Below are 13,343 nucleotides of genomic sequence, written 5' to 3' on the forward strand. Positions count from 1 at the left end.
CCTACTCCTGGTATAGATCAGGAACAGAGGACAGAAGGAGATATGCAGCCAATTATCGGACATGGATAAGATTCTGAGGTCAGACAGCCTGGTTCAGAATCTTGTCTATAATCACTAATACAAATGCCATGAAACCTACAGTGGCAACAGTACACTGTTGATATATGTATTGATATAATATACTATATATTGTACATGTATTGATATACATAGAAAATTACTGAGAGTTACCATTGAAAACGTTATTTTATTTAGTCTATTAAACCAATGACTTGACAGGATGATAAGAGCCTTAGATCTAGTTGATAGCCAGAGACTTTTTCCCAGGGCAGAAATGGTTAATACAACTGTGACGAGAAACCGAGAGGAGGATAGATAGGACTCGAGTGTCCGAGTATCCGAGAGCAGAATTGAGTTATGATACAAATCTGAAACAAAGGCAGGGTTCTGAACTAGATGCTAGACAAGAATCCAAAGTTGAGCTGACAATGGAGCTCAGTTCAGGTGCTCTTTAAATATTGAAATCCTGGCACCTAAACACGGCCACAAGTTAGAGGAGTGGGCCGAGTCTTTAAAGGGGCTTCGCCAGCTATTGGTATTCCAGGGAGCTAGAGCGTCTAAACTCCAGAAGCCGGTGCAAGCTAGTCTGTATCATAACATAATTTTCAGGTGACTGGAGGAAAGTATGGGGCGGGGGTAGATGTCAGAGTTAGTTTTTTTGCACAGTCTGTGGTGGATGCGTGCAACGTCCTGTCAGAAATGATGGTAGAAGCAGACATTTAAAATGCTAATGATAGAAAAATGGACGGCTACGTGAGGGAAGGGTTCGGGTAACCTGAGAGGAGATTAAAAGGCCTGCACAGTGCTGTAGCGTTCAGTGTTTTAAATAGTGCAAAGGAAGAACGGTGAGGTGGTGTTCATGGACCATTCAGAAATCTGATGGCAGAACAGAAGAAGCTGTTCCTGAATCGCTGAGTGTGTGTTTACAGGTTCCTGTACCTCCTCTCTGATTGTAGTAATGAGCAGAGGGCAGGTCCTGGACAATGAGGATGTCATGAGCCCGTGGGCTTGCTGTAGAATGTTTAACCTTCTCGGTTTCTGGAGCACCTATACTTACTAATTATCTTAACTAGAATTATTAAGCCCTTGTGCTTTCGGTTTAAACTTGTCAAGTTAATTGTGACTGGCACGGGTTTCCCTCATTCTAAGATTATTTAAAGAGGTCTCCAGTGGGGTCTTACTGCGTCATGGAGGATGAATTGTTTTGTGGTGTCACTTAGTCTGAGGCTCTGTTGGTATGCCTGTGCCTAACCCCCTTGTCTCTGTCTCTTCGTGGCTATTCTGCCGTTCCTCTTGGGTTAAGGTGTGGGCCTGTCTACTGCCATTCCTTGTTTGAGGTGATGCCAACGACCACTGTGACAGAGGGAGCCTCCACTCTTGGGTCCAGCCTGCCAGCACCCTCTGTACCAGAGGGTCCTTTATGAGAGATTCCGCCTCCTTGAGAGGCCAGTTTGAGCTGACCCTGAGTGTTTTTCCAGACCCTGAGCTGGCCTGAAGATGGCGCTTGCTTGGCCTGCACTGGTTGAGGTACAAACTGCAGCCTGGAGTTCTGATGGAGATAATTCTTCTCAATTTTTAGAGATGCATCACAGAAGGGCCGAGATAGAGCGGACGTGGAGACGCTGTCCCCAGTAGTGGGAGAGTCCAGGAACAGATGGCACAGCCTCAGAATAAAAGGAATTCCTTATCCCTTCAGTACAGGGAGACGAGGAGGAATTTGTTTAGCCAGATGGCAAATGGAGGTTGGTGAGGAGGAATTTCCTCAGGAGGTGATCTGTGGAATTTGTGGTTGCTGTGGAGGTCATTAAGGCAGAGGTTGATTGATAGGTCAGGGCATGAAGGGATACGGGGAGAGGGCAGGAGACTGGGGCCGAGAGGGAAATAGGTCAGCCATGATGAAACGGCAGCGTTGATACGATGGGCCAAATGGCCTAATTCTGTTCCTATCTCTTATGGGTAGGAGCCTGTGTGAGGGGGTGTTTTGTCGGTATTGTTGTAGCCGTCCGTGTTGCTCTGAGGAACATGTGGGGCACGCTATGCTTGCGGGCTGCCCCCACCCCCCCAGCACAACCGGGGGTCGAGTTGGTTGTTAACGCGTTACTGGATTCAAGATTGTTCGATGCCATTTCCAGTACACGCGAGTAAAGGAGAACGAAGTGATTCTAAATCCGGATCCGAAAAAAAAAACCCGTTATGTAGACGTGAATTTGAATCAGAGTCTAGAGGAGGTTCTGTATGTTTTCCTAATCTGTTTCCTCTCCTGGGAGTTCGCTCTCGGGCCCGACCACCCTGCTGCACTTGCTTCATTCGGACGAAACTGATTCACTTTCCTTGGAAATTCCCAACTTCTTACAGAGAGAGAAAAAGTCCCAGTGGAGGCGAGACGTGAAGAACAGCGATGCCTGCCTCAGCCCACCCCGCTGGAAAGAATGTTACAGCTTCGCTGTAAGTCCAGAAAGTTCACATCGGGGAGGAGAGTCTGAAACCTCCCTCTTCTACGAGGCGGCGAGGGCCGCGTCCACGCCGATCTAGAAGCTGGCAGAGGCCGGGATCAAGGACGTCAGAGTTGGCTGTCTGACTGGGAAATGCACGCTGAACACTTGGTAAGCTCTCGCTCGTTTAACATTAAAGCACTCGCTTTATTCAGTCGGGGTCATTTCACCTTGTTCGCTTATCAAACTACCATTCAAAACCCCGCGTCTGAAGCAGCGATGTGCGTAAAAGTATATCGAATTAACTGTTAAAGTGCGGAGTTACCAGTGTGACTTTAACCGTCACTTTAAGTTAGACGCAGTAGCCCCGTTGGTAGGTTTCTCCTGTACCTAATAAAGTGGCCAGTGCGTATGCTGGTGGTCTTTTGCTGCCGTCGCCCGTTCATTCATTTCCATGTTCAACGTGCTGTGTGTTCAAGGACGCTCACTGCACGCCGCGGCTGTAACCCGAGTTACCGTCACCTTCCCGGTCACTCTCATCGCCCGCGGGACTTCGCTTTAAACTCTGCTGTACCGAAAATATTTGCAACCGCTGTTGAAACACGTGTTTGTAGTTACTGTCACCTGCCTGTCAGCTTGAACCAGCCTGGCCGTTCTTTTCAATGACAATATCTTCAGCCAATTGTGTGGCCGCAAATGCTCCACCTTCTTCCTGCTGGTCTCACCTGTAACCTGGTCCCCCCTCCCCCCTGCCTGGTCTCACCTGTCACCTGGTCCCCCTCTCCTCTGCTTGGTCTCACCTGTCACCTGTCACCTGGTCCCCCCTGCCTGGTCTCACCTGTAACCTGTCACCTGGTCCCCCTCTCCCCTGTCTGGTCTCACCTGTAACCTGGTCCCCCTCCCCCTGCCTGGTCTCACCTGTCACCTGGTCCCCCTCTCCTCTGCTTGATCTCACCTGTAACCTGTCACCTGGTCCCCCTCCACCCCCTGCCTGGTCTCACCTGTCACCTGGTCCCCCCTCCCCCCTGCCTGGTCTCACCTGTAACCTGTCACCTGGTCCCCCTCTCCTCTGCTTGGTCTCACCTGTCACCTGGTCCCCCCTCCCCGCTGCCTGGTCTCACCTGTCACCTGGTCCCCCCTTCTCCCCTGCCTGGTCTCACCTGTAACCTGTCACCTGGTCCCCCTCTCCCCTGCCTGGTCTCACCTGTAACCTGTCACCTGGTCCCCCTCTCCCCTGCCTGGTCTCACCTGTCACCTGGTCCCCCCTCTCCCCTGCCTGGTCTCACCTGTAACCTGGTCCCCCTCCCCCTGCCTGGTCTCACCTGTCACCTGGTCCCCCCTCCCCCCTGCCTGGTCTCACCTGTAACCTGTCACCTGGTCCCCCTCCCCCCGCCTGGTCTCACCTGTAACCTGTCACCTGGTCCCCCTCCACCCCCTGCCTGGTCTCACCTGTCACCTGGTCCCCCTCCCCCTGCCTGGTCTCACCTGTCACCTGTCACCTGGTAGGAGGACTTCGTCCTTTACGGTCCTGATGAAGAATACAAAAAAACACAATAGAATCAGTGAAAGGCTGTCCCAGCAGGGCAGCTAGACAACCAATGCGCAAAATACAACACATTTTGGAACTGAGTCCATAGGTTGTGGAAACAGTTCAGCGATGGGGTGAGTGAAATTATCCCCTCTGGTTTGAAACTCTGATGGTCGAGGGTTAGTAACTGTTACAGGATCTGGTGGTGTGGTTCCTGAGGCTCCTGTACCCTCTTCCTGATGACAGCAACCAGATTGCTCTGGCTGGTCAGGGGTCCTTAATGGTGGATGATGATGGAGGGTTTGCTGATGATAGTTGATGATGGAGGGTTTCCTGATGATAGATGATGATGATGATGGAAGAGTTTCCTGATGGTTGATGATGATGGAGTGGTTTCTCAATGATTGATGATGATGGAGGGGTTTCTCGATGATGGAGTGGTTTCTCGATGATTGATGATGATGGAGTGGTTTCTCAATGATGGAGTGGTTTCTCAATGATTGATGATGGAGTGGTTTCTCGATGATTGATAATGATGGAGGGGTTTCCTGATTACTCATAATGATGAATGGGTTTTCTGATAATGGACGCTGCTTGAGTTTGAGGAGTTTATTGTGTTCCTGTGAGGTTGGAAAGGAGTGTGTTTGATGGAGAGGTGGAGAGCATGAAACACTATAACACAATACTGTGCCAACCTTAAACCTACATCAAGATCAATTTAACCCTTCCCTTGTACGTAGCCCTCCATTTTTCTTTCATCCGTGTGCCAATCAGTCTCTTAAATGTCCTTAATGTATCTGCCTCTACCACTACCCCTGGCAGTGTGTTCAGCTGCCCACCACTCTGTGTGTAAAACAAAACTACCTCTGACACCCTCCCTTCATTCACCTGAAAAATTATGGTCTCTCAACCTAGTCAGTTTTTGATAACATTTTAAAAACATCTCACCAAAAATTGTCTAGCTTTATGTAAGACCAGAACATAAGAGATAAAGTGGCCACCTCAATATTACATCTGTCACAAATGGGATTGATGTTGGAAAATATACATGCTGGTTTGTCCTTTGACATATCTGCCCGATGCACTGCCTTGAACTGTATCAAGGAATGACGGGCACAAATAGATGAGTTATTAACCAAATGAAAAATTTTACTCCATTGAAAATGACTCTTGAAATTCCAGTTCCCAAGAACGTTTAATTTTATCGTTAGATACCATTCATAATTTCAATAACCATTTATAAATTATAGCTATCAACCCTTTTTGAAATGGTTTAAGCTGAAAGAGTGCATCTGTCATATTAGATGAATAAGCAGAAGGGTAATTTGGCAGCAAACTATATAAAACTAGTCATTTTTGCCCTGAGGAAAGTCTGTCCAAGACTGTGCACTCTATGTATGCCTCTTGTCATCTTGTAGACCTCTACTCTGCCACACTTCATGCTGAAGACACCTTCCCATTGTCTGAGGGCTGTTTAGATCATCCTCAGAAGGTTAAAATTCAACTGCAGCACATCTCCAGAAGCTTGGAGCTAAGCTCATGGGAAAGGTGGATCTGCCTGGGAGCCATGGAGCTGAAACACTAAGATCATAAGGCGTAGGATCAGAATTAGGCCATTCAGCCCATCAAGTCTGCTCTGCCGTAATGACAGGTTTATAATCCCTCTCAACCACGTTCTTCTGACTTCTCCGTGCAACGTTTGACACACTTACTAATTAAGAACCTATCAACCTCCATCTTAAATGCACCCAGTGACTTGCCCACCACAGCAACCTGTGGCAATGAATTCCACAGATTCACCACCCTCTGGCTAAAGAAATTCCTCCTCATCTCTGTTCTAAAGGAACGTCCCTCTATTCTGAAGCTGTGCTCTTTGATCCTAGACTCTCACACCAGAGGAAACTTCCTCTCCGGGTCTATTCTGTCTAGCCCTTTCAATATTTGGTAGGTTTCAATGAGATACCCCTCATTCCTCTAACCACCAGAGAGTTCAAACGCTCCTCGTATCTTAACCCTGTCTTTTCCCAGGATCGTTCTCATGAATCTCCTCTGGACCCTCTCCAATGACAGCACATCCTTTCTTAGATAAGGGGCCCAAAACTCCAACTGCAGCCTGACCAATGCATTACAAAGCCTCAGTAATACACCAGGCAGTGCATCTCTTGCCTTGATGCACCCTGCAGCAGAGGGCTGCACCACAATGATCCCGTAATCCAGCTCCAGCAGATTCACTGAGAAAGCCACAGGTCAAAGAGATCCCTCTGCCTAGCCCTCACAAATGCCCTCCAGGAAATCTTTGTTGGATTGGGTTGCAGAATCATGTGCTTTTTTTTCTATACTTACTTATATTTTTATATAATGACATGCAATGCCTATAAAAGGCAGTCACTCCCAAGGGAAACTTTCATGTTTTATTGTTTTACAAGATTGAATCACAGTGGATTTAATTTGGCTTTTTTTGATGCTGATCAACAGAAAAAGACTCGACCGTGTCAAAGTGAAAACTAATCTTTACACAGTGATCTAAATTAATTACAAATATAAAACAAAATATTTTATTGCATAAGTATTCACCCCCTTGAAGTCAGTATTTGGTAGATGCACCTTTGGCAGCAATTACAGCCTCGAGTCTGTGTGGATAGGTCCCTATCAGCTTTGCATATCTGGACACTACAATTTTTCCCTATTCTTTACAAAACTGTCCAAGCTCTGTCAGTTTGCATGGGGATTGAGAGTGAACAGCCCTTTTCAAGTCCAGTCACAAATTCTCAATGGATTAAGGCTTGGACTCTGACTTGGCCACTCCGGGATACTAACTTTGTTGTTTTTAAGTCATTCCTGTGTAACTTTGGCCTTTTGCTTGGGGTCGCTGTCTTGCTGGAAAACAAATCTTCTCCCAAGGCACAGTTCTCTTACAGACTGCATCAGGTTCCCCTCCAGGATTTCCCTGTATTTTGCTGCATTCATTTTACCCTCTACCTTCGCAAGCCCTCCAGGGCCTGCTGCAGTGAAACACCCCCACAGCACGATGCAGCCACCACCATGCTTCATGGTAGGGATGGTGAGTTTCTGATGATGTGTGGTGTTTGGGTTACGCCAAACATGGTGTTTAGTCTGATGGCCAAAAAGCTCAATTTTGATTTCATCAGACCATAGAACCTCTTGCTGCTGACTTCAGAGTCTCCCTCATGCCTTCTGGCAAACTGTAGCTGAGATTTCATGAGATTTTTTCAACAGTGGCTTTCTCTTTGCCACTCTCCCATAAAGCTGTGACTGGTGAAGCACCCGGGCAACAGTTGTTGTTTGCGCAGTCTCTCCCATCTCAGACACTGAAGCTTGTGACTCCTCCAGAGTTGTCACAGGCCTCTTTGTGGCCTCCCTCACTGGTCCCCTTCTTGCACGGTCACTCAGTTTCTGAGGACAGCCTGCTCTGGGCAGATTTACAGCTGTGCCATATTCTTTCCATTTCTTGATGATCGACTTAACTGTACTCCAAAGAATATTCAGTGACTTGGAAATTTTCTTGTATCCATCTCCTGACTTGTGCTTTTCAATAACCTTTTCGAGGAGTTGCTTGGAGTGTCCTTTTGTCTTCATGGTGTAGTTTTTGCCGGGATACTGACTCCCCAGTATCTGGACCCTCCAGATACCTTCCAGGTGTATTTTTACTCCAATCAATTGAAAGCACCTTATCTGCACTTGGTGATCTCCATTAAACTAATTAGAAACATAGAAAACCTACAGCACAATACAGGCCCTTCGGCCCACAAAGCTGTGCCAAACATGTCCTTGCCTTAGAAATCACTGGGCTTACCAATAGCCCACTATTTTTCTAACCTGTCCAAATGCCTCTTAAGAGACCCTATCGTATCCGCCTCTTGAATTATGTGACTTCTGAAGCCAATTGACTGCACCAGTCATATTAGAGGCGATGTAGTCAATTATTTGGTGTTTTACATTTCTAATTAATTTAGAACTATTTGTAGAGATCTGTTTTCAATTTGACATGAAAAAGTCTTTTCTGTTGATCAGTGTCAAAAAAAACCAAATTAAACCTACTGTGATTCAACGTTGTAAAACTCAAAACATGAATACTTTTTATAGGCATTGTATATGCACTGAGTGGCCACATTATTAGGTACCTCCTAATACCAAGTGTACGCTTGAGGTCTGCTCCTATTGTAGCGCATGCTTCAAGGTCTGATGTGTTTTACGTTCAGGAATGCTCTTCTACATCCAGCTGTTGTGTGTGTGCGTGGCATCCGTTAGTCTCGTGAGACCGTGGATCTGCGTCTGGAAGGTTTCCAGGATGCAGGCCTGGGCAGGGTTGTATGGATGACCGGCAGTTGCCCATGCAGCAAGTTTCCCCTCTCCATGACACCAATGTTGTCCGAGGGAAGGGCAAGGGCTGATACAGCTTGGCTCCGGTGTTGTCACGGGAGTTGCCAGAACGAGGTTGAAGACAACGTCGGACTGCCTGAGGGACTCCAGCACCGGATTTGTCCTCAGGGTTTACTCCCGAAGCCTTTCCCATGAGTGTGTATGGCCGCAAGGCAGCAGAGGTTTGAAATCAGAGTTCTCCCTCTCTTAGATGGACTGCCTTCCCAGGCTGACAAGCTCCATCTACCCGAAGCACAGGTTTTAAGGCACCAGGACCCGCCTTCGCCCCTCCTCCTGTCAGTAGAAACAGTTCCTCTGGGCTTAGAGGCTAAGCCACACGAGAAGGCCCAGAGCTGGACTTGGCTGTTTGAGGCACATGCTGTGAGGAACACTTCTGGGTAGTGGGAGCTTGTCCCCACTACCACTCCTCAGCTTGACAACCTTGGAACCGATTGTTGTCACGTGTGTAATTTGAGTTACAGTCACTTTCCTGTCAGCTTGAGTCTATATGGCCATTCATCTTTGAACTCTCTCACTAACAAGGCATTTTCATCTACAGAAGTGCATTCACTGGATGTTTTTTTTGGCTTCTCACGCTAATTCTCTGTAAACTCTAGAGACTGTTATGCGTGAAAATCCCAGGAAATCAGCAGTTTCTGAGATACTCAAACCAGCCCATCAAAGTCATTTAGATGACATTTCTTCCCCATTCTGACGTTTGGTCTGAACCTCTTGACCATGAATGCATGATTTTATGCATTGAGTTGCTGCCACGTGATTGGCAGGATGGATATTTACCTTAACGGGCAGGTGTACAGGATTACTTACTAAAGTGGCCTCTGAGTGTACGTGTAATTGTTCAGTGAAATGCACTGTTTACATCAACAGCCAGCACAGTCCGAGGATGTGCTGGAGGTGCTCAGTTCTGGCACCGAGATAGTGTGCCCACAGCACACTACCCAGCCTCCACCTCTTTAGATGTGGGAGGAAACCGGGGCACCTCGAGGAAACCCAGGCGCTCACTGTTCTGTGGTGCTTTTGCTGGGGCACTAAATGGCTGAGGTGGCAAACCAAAAGCCCGCAAGACATTGGAGCAGAATTAGGATATCGTAGCCAAATTATTATCCCTCTCAACCCCACTTTCCTGCCTTCTCCCTGTAATCTTTGACATCCTTACAAATCATGACCCTATCAATCTCCACTTTAAGTATACCCAATGACTTGGTGTCCATAGCCGTCTGTGGTAACAAATTCCACAGATTCACCACCCTCTGACTAAAGAAATTCCTCCTGAAAGGGGAGGGTTTAAAGTTCTTGGATCCCATTTGGTGGGAAGCGGAGTGGAAGGGTGAAACAAGCTTCTGGAGGCCACAGGAGCCCAGGTCTCAGCCAGAGTGTGTGCCACATTGGATGGTCACAATCTGTGGTGGCAATTTGCTTCTACCTCCTGTTCCAATGGTTGAATGATTGTGGCCATCTATTGAAGACCAAGAATATTGAAGGCAGGGGAGATCCATGAGGGAGGAAGAGAGGTTGGGTGTAGGTGCCATTGAAGAAAATCTTGGGTCACGCTTACTGCAGCAGGAACTGTTAACGGCAAAAGAGGGCAAACAGAGAGGGGGAAACAGTCAGACAGACAGATGAGGCAATGGAGAGAGGTGGGAGAGAGAAAATAGGGAGAGGTAGAGAATGTGTATGAGAGAGAGTGTCAGAGAAATAGAGACAGTGAGAAAGAGAGCTAGAGGAAGACAGAAGGGGAGAGAGATTGAGAGGGAGAAAGAGAACTGGAAAGTCAGAGAAGGAGACAGAGAGAGGAAGAGAGCAAGAGAGAAAGTCAGAGAGAGTGTGAGAGGGAGAGTTGGAGAGGGAGAGAAAAAGTAGGAGAGGGATTAAGAGACAGGGAGGGAGAGATAGACAGAAAGGGAGAGGGGGAGAGAACTAGTCAGATGGAGACAGGGGAGAGCTAGAAAGAATCAAAGAGACAGAGACAAAGATAAAGAAAGAGTGAGAGAGCTGGAGGGGGGGGAGAGACAGACAGACAGTAATAGACAGAGAGAGAGAGAGAGAGAGAGAGAGAGAGAGAGCTGCCTTGAAGAGTCCCAATTTGCAAGTGGGAGAGAGTTGCAATTCTTGTTTTCTTGTCCCTCCCATACCCAGAGCTAGTCTTACAAATAAGTCATGACTCAGGATGCATTTAGTGACGTTGGCAAAGACTGCATTGGTCTTTCCAGGAAATTACAATAGCAGGACTTGTTAAACACAAGAAAAGGCAAAGAGAGAGCCAGCGAGAAGTCAGAACAGGCAGAGAACACAACGGGGAAAGAGACTGAGAGTTCTAAAGAAACACTGACATCAATGAATTTATCAGAGTGATTCTCTCGGGGGAAAAAGGGCCAGTTCTGCTCGAGATCCTTGCTGCGAGGAATCGTGTCCTGTCTCACCAAGCGAGCCCCCTGCAGCTGATGGTTGTCCTGTGAATGAGGAAGTGTGGAATTGCCCTGGATTATCTGTGACTGCAGTGTAAGTAGCAATCGATAGGGCTGATCGGAAATCTTGATGGCTTGGGGCTGAGTAGATTTGGATTAATCCAGTAACGTGCCTACTACACGGAGGTCAGTAGTGCTGTGGATATGTTATTGGATTTGTTATCTAGATTAGTGATCCAGATTCTGCCACGGGAACTGAGGGATTTATATTTAACTGGCTAAATAAAAACAGAATTCTTATTGTTGGGGCATATTCTGAAGTTACAGTATACAGCAAATACTAATTTCACCAGCAACCAGTCTTCATACCTGAATGTGGATTGTAGATTGAGTTTGTGGGTGGCACAGTAGCGAAGTGGTTAGGCCACTGCTTTACAGTGCCAGGCAATGGGGTTCAATTCCTGCCACTGCCTCTAAGGAGTTTGTACGTTCTCCCTGTGACCGTGTGGGTTTCCTCCGGGTGCTCCTGTTTCCTCCCAAAGTCCAAAGATGTACCGATTGGTAGGTTAATTGGTCATTGTAAATTGTCCTGTGATTAGGCTCAGATTAAATCGGGGGACCGCTGGGCAGGGTGAATCAAATGGCCGGGACAGCCTATCCTGCGCTGTCCTCAATAAATATGCTCCCAGAACAATTGTGTTCCTGGAGTTGCATTTTGGGGTCAATTGCAAACAAACAAACACTCACTGACCTGAGATGTCTGCATATGCATGGATGCAGCCCAGAATCAGTGGGAAATAACTTTCTGGGTGTCTGGATTGTGGGTGCAAAGAAGGAGCTGTTTGGAAAACTATGTAATTCAAAGGAAGCATCGTAACTATAGGATTATCCTGCTAAGGACCTTGGCATGTAGAAATGTCATGTGTTACTGGGTCAGGAAGGTCTCTTCTTCCAAGTGCCTCCAATATGGTTCCTGCTTGTTTGGCCAAATAAAAACTCGTATGTCCACCAGCTTCAGCCTCTCTCCAGTGACTTTGTACAGTCAACAATTATTAAAGGAAGATAAGTGAGGATATGAGAGTGGTGGGAATGCTCTGTAACAGTAATATGTTGTAATCCTTCCTGTGCTGTGAAATATGTATATTTCATATGTACAAGAAGAATGTTTTCCTTGGCTGGTGTGTCAAGGAAATCAAAACAACAAATTATGGGACTGAAGGCGGTCAGTGGCTGAAGCAACACCTCAGAATTTTAAAGTTTCAAAGTAAAATTATTATCAGAACTTGTATGTCACCACATACAACCCCAAGATTCTTTTTCCTGAGGGAATACTCGGCAAATCTATAGAACAGTAACTGTAAAGAAGATCAATGAAAGATCAAGTGCATTCCAGACAGCAAACTGTTGAAATGAAACTATAAATAAATATAACAAATAACGAGTTCTTGAAGTGAGATCATTGGTTGTGGGAACATCTCAGTAGAAGAGGGTTGTCATCCCCTTTTGTTCAAGAGCCTGATGGTTGAGGGGTAGTAACTGTTCTTAAAGCTGGTGGTGTGAGTTCTGAGGCTCTTGTACCTTCTCCCTGATGGCAGCAGTGAGAAAAGAGCCTGGCCTGGGTGGTGGGGATCTCTGATCATGGATGCTGCTTTCCTATGAGAGTGTTACATGTAGTTGTGCTCAATGGTTGGATGGGCTTTACCCATAATGTACTGTGCCAAATCCACGACCTTTTGTAGGGTTTTCCGTTCTAAGGTATTGGCATTTCCATACCAGCCCATGATGTGGCCAGTCAATACACTGTCTGCTACATATCCATAGAAGTTTGTCAAGGTTGTGACATCATGCTGAAGCTCCGCAGTCTCCTGAGGAATAGAGGCACAGTTGTGCCTTCTTTGTGATTACGTTTACTGTATGTGATGGGCCTTACAAAGAGTAAAGGAATTGTTGCCAATTCCAATATTGCCAAGCCCTGCATCAGGACAGAATTATTTCCTTCCCCACCCCCTCACAGATGCTGTTGGACCCCCTGGGTTCCTCCAGCAGATGATTTGGTGTTCCACATCTGCTGTCCCTTGTGTTAACATCTTCTAGAAGCAGAAGTTACAGCCTTAGTATCGGGGTCAGCCAACAAGGGCAGGGCAGAATTATTGAAATGAATTGGTTGCTGATAATGTCTCACCGCAACACTGGGCTGAATCCTCACCTTTCGAACATCCTACAACTCTTATTTTTTGAAAGTTATTTGTACATTCTGCCTTTTTCACATGGATTTCTTGTCAGTCTTTCAGTCACCTCAGCACTGATCACTGTACAGAACGTACAGGCTCGCTTGCAAAGACTACAGCTTCTGTATCTCAGTAGAGTTGAGCATTTTATTACTCTGATTCCGGGGTGGCCAACCTTTTACGTTCCATGCGTCAATTTTTTCACGCACGAGTTCAGATGCACCATACAACTCTTGTACCCCCATTCAATTCTTGTAAAAAAATATGTTAATATGGACATATTTAGCAT

General features: G+C 46.7%; 1 protein-coding gene across 2 annotated transcripts in view; it reads left to right on the forward strand.

The window, feature by feature from the left end:
* The first annotated feature begins 306 nt into the window (after nt 1–306).
* The window catches only part of csf2rb (colony stimulating factor 2 receptor subunit beta), a 78,836-nt gene continuing 65,799 nt past the window's right edge, over nt 307–13,343 (forward strand). The window contains exon 1 of one of the 2 annotated variants that reach the window (XM_059953437.1): nt 307–2,663. The gene's annotated coding sequence lies outside the window, so the exon portion shown is untranslated. Of the gene's footprint in view, nt 2,664–10,339; nt 10,921–13,343 lie in introns of those variants that run through there. The other variant, XM_059953438.1, reaches the window with a different exon arrangement.

Source organism: Hypanus sabinus, chromosome 29, assembly GCF_030144855.1.
Source record: "Hypanus sabinus isolate sHypSab1 chromosome 29, sHypSab1.hap1, whole genome shotgun sequence".
Taxonomy (NCBI): Eukaryota; Metazoa; Chordata; class Chondrichthyes; order Myliobatiformes; family Dasyatidae; genus Hypanus; species Hypanus sabinus.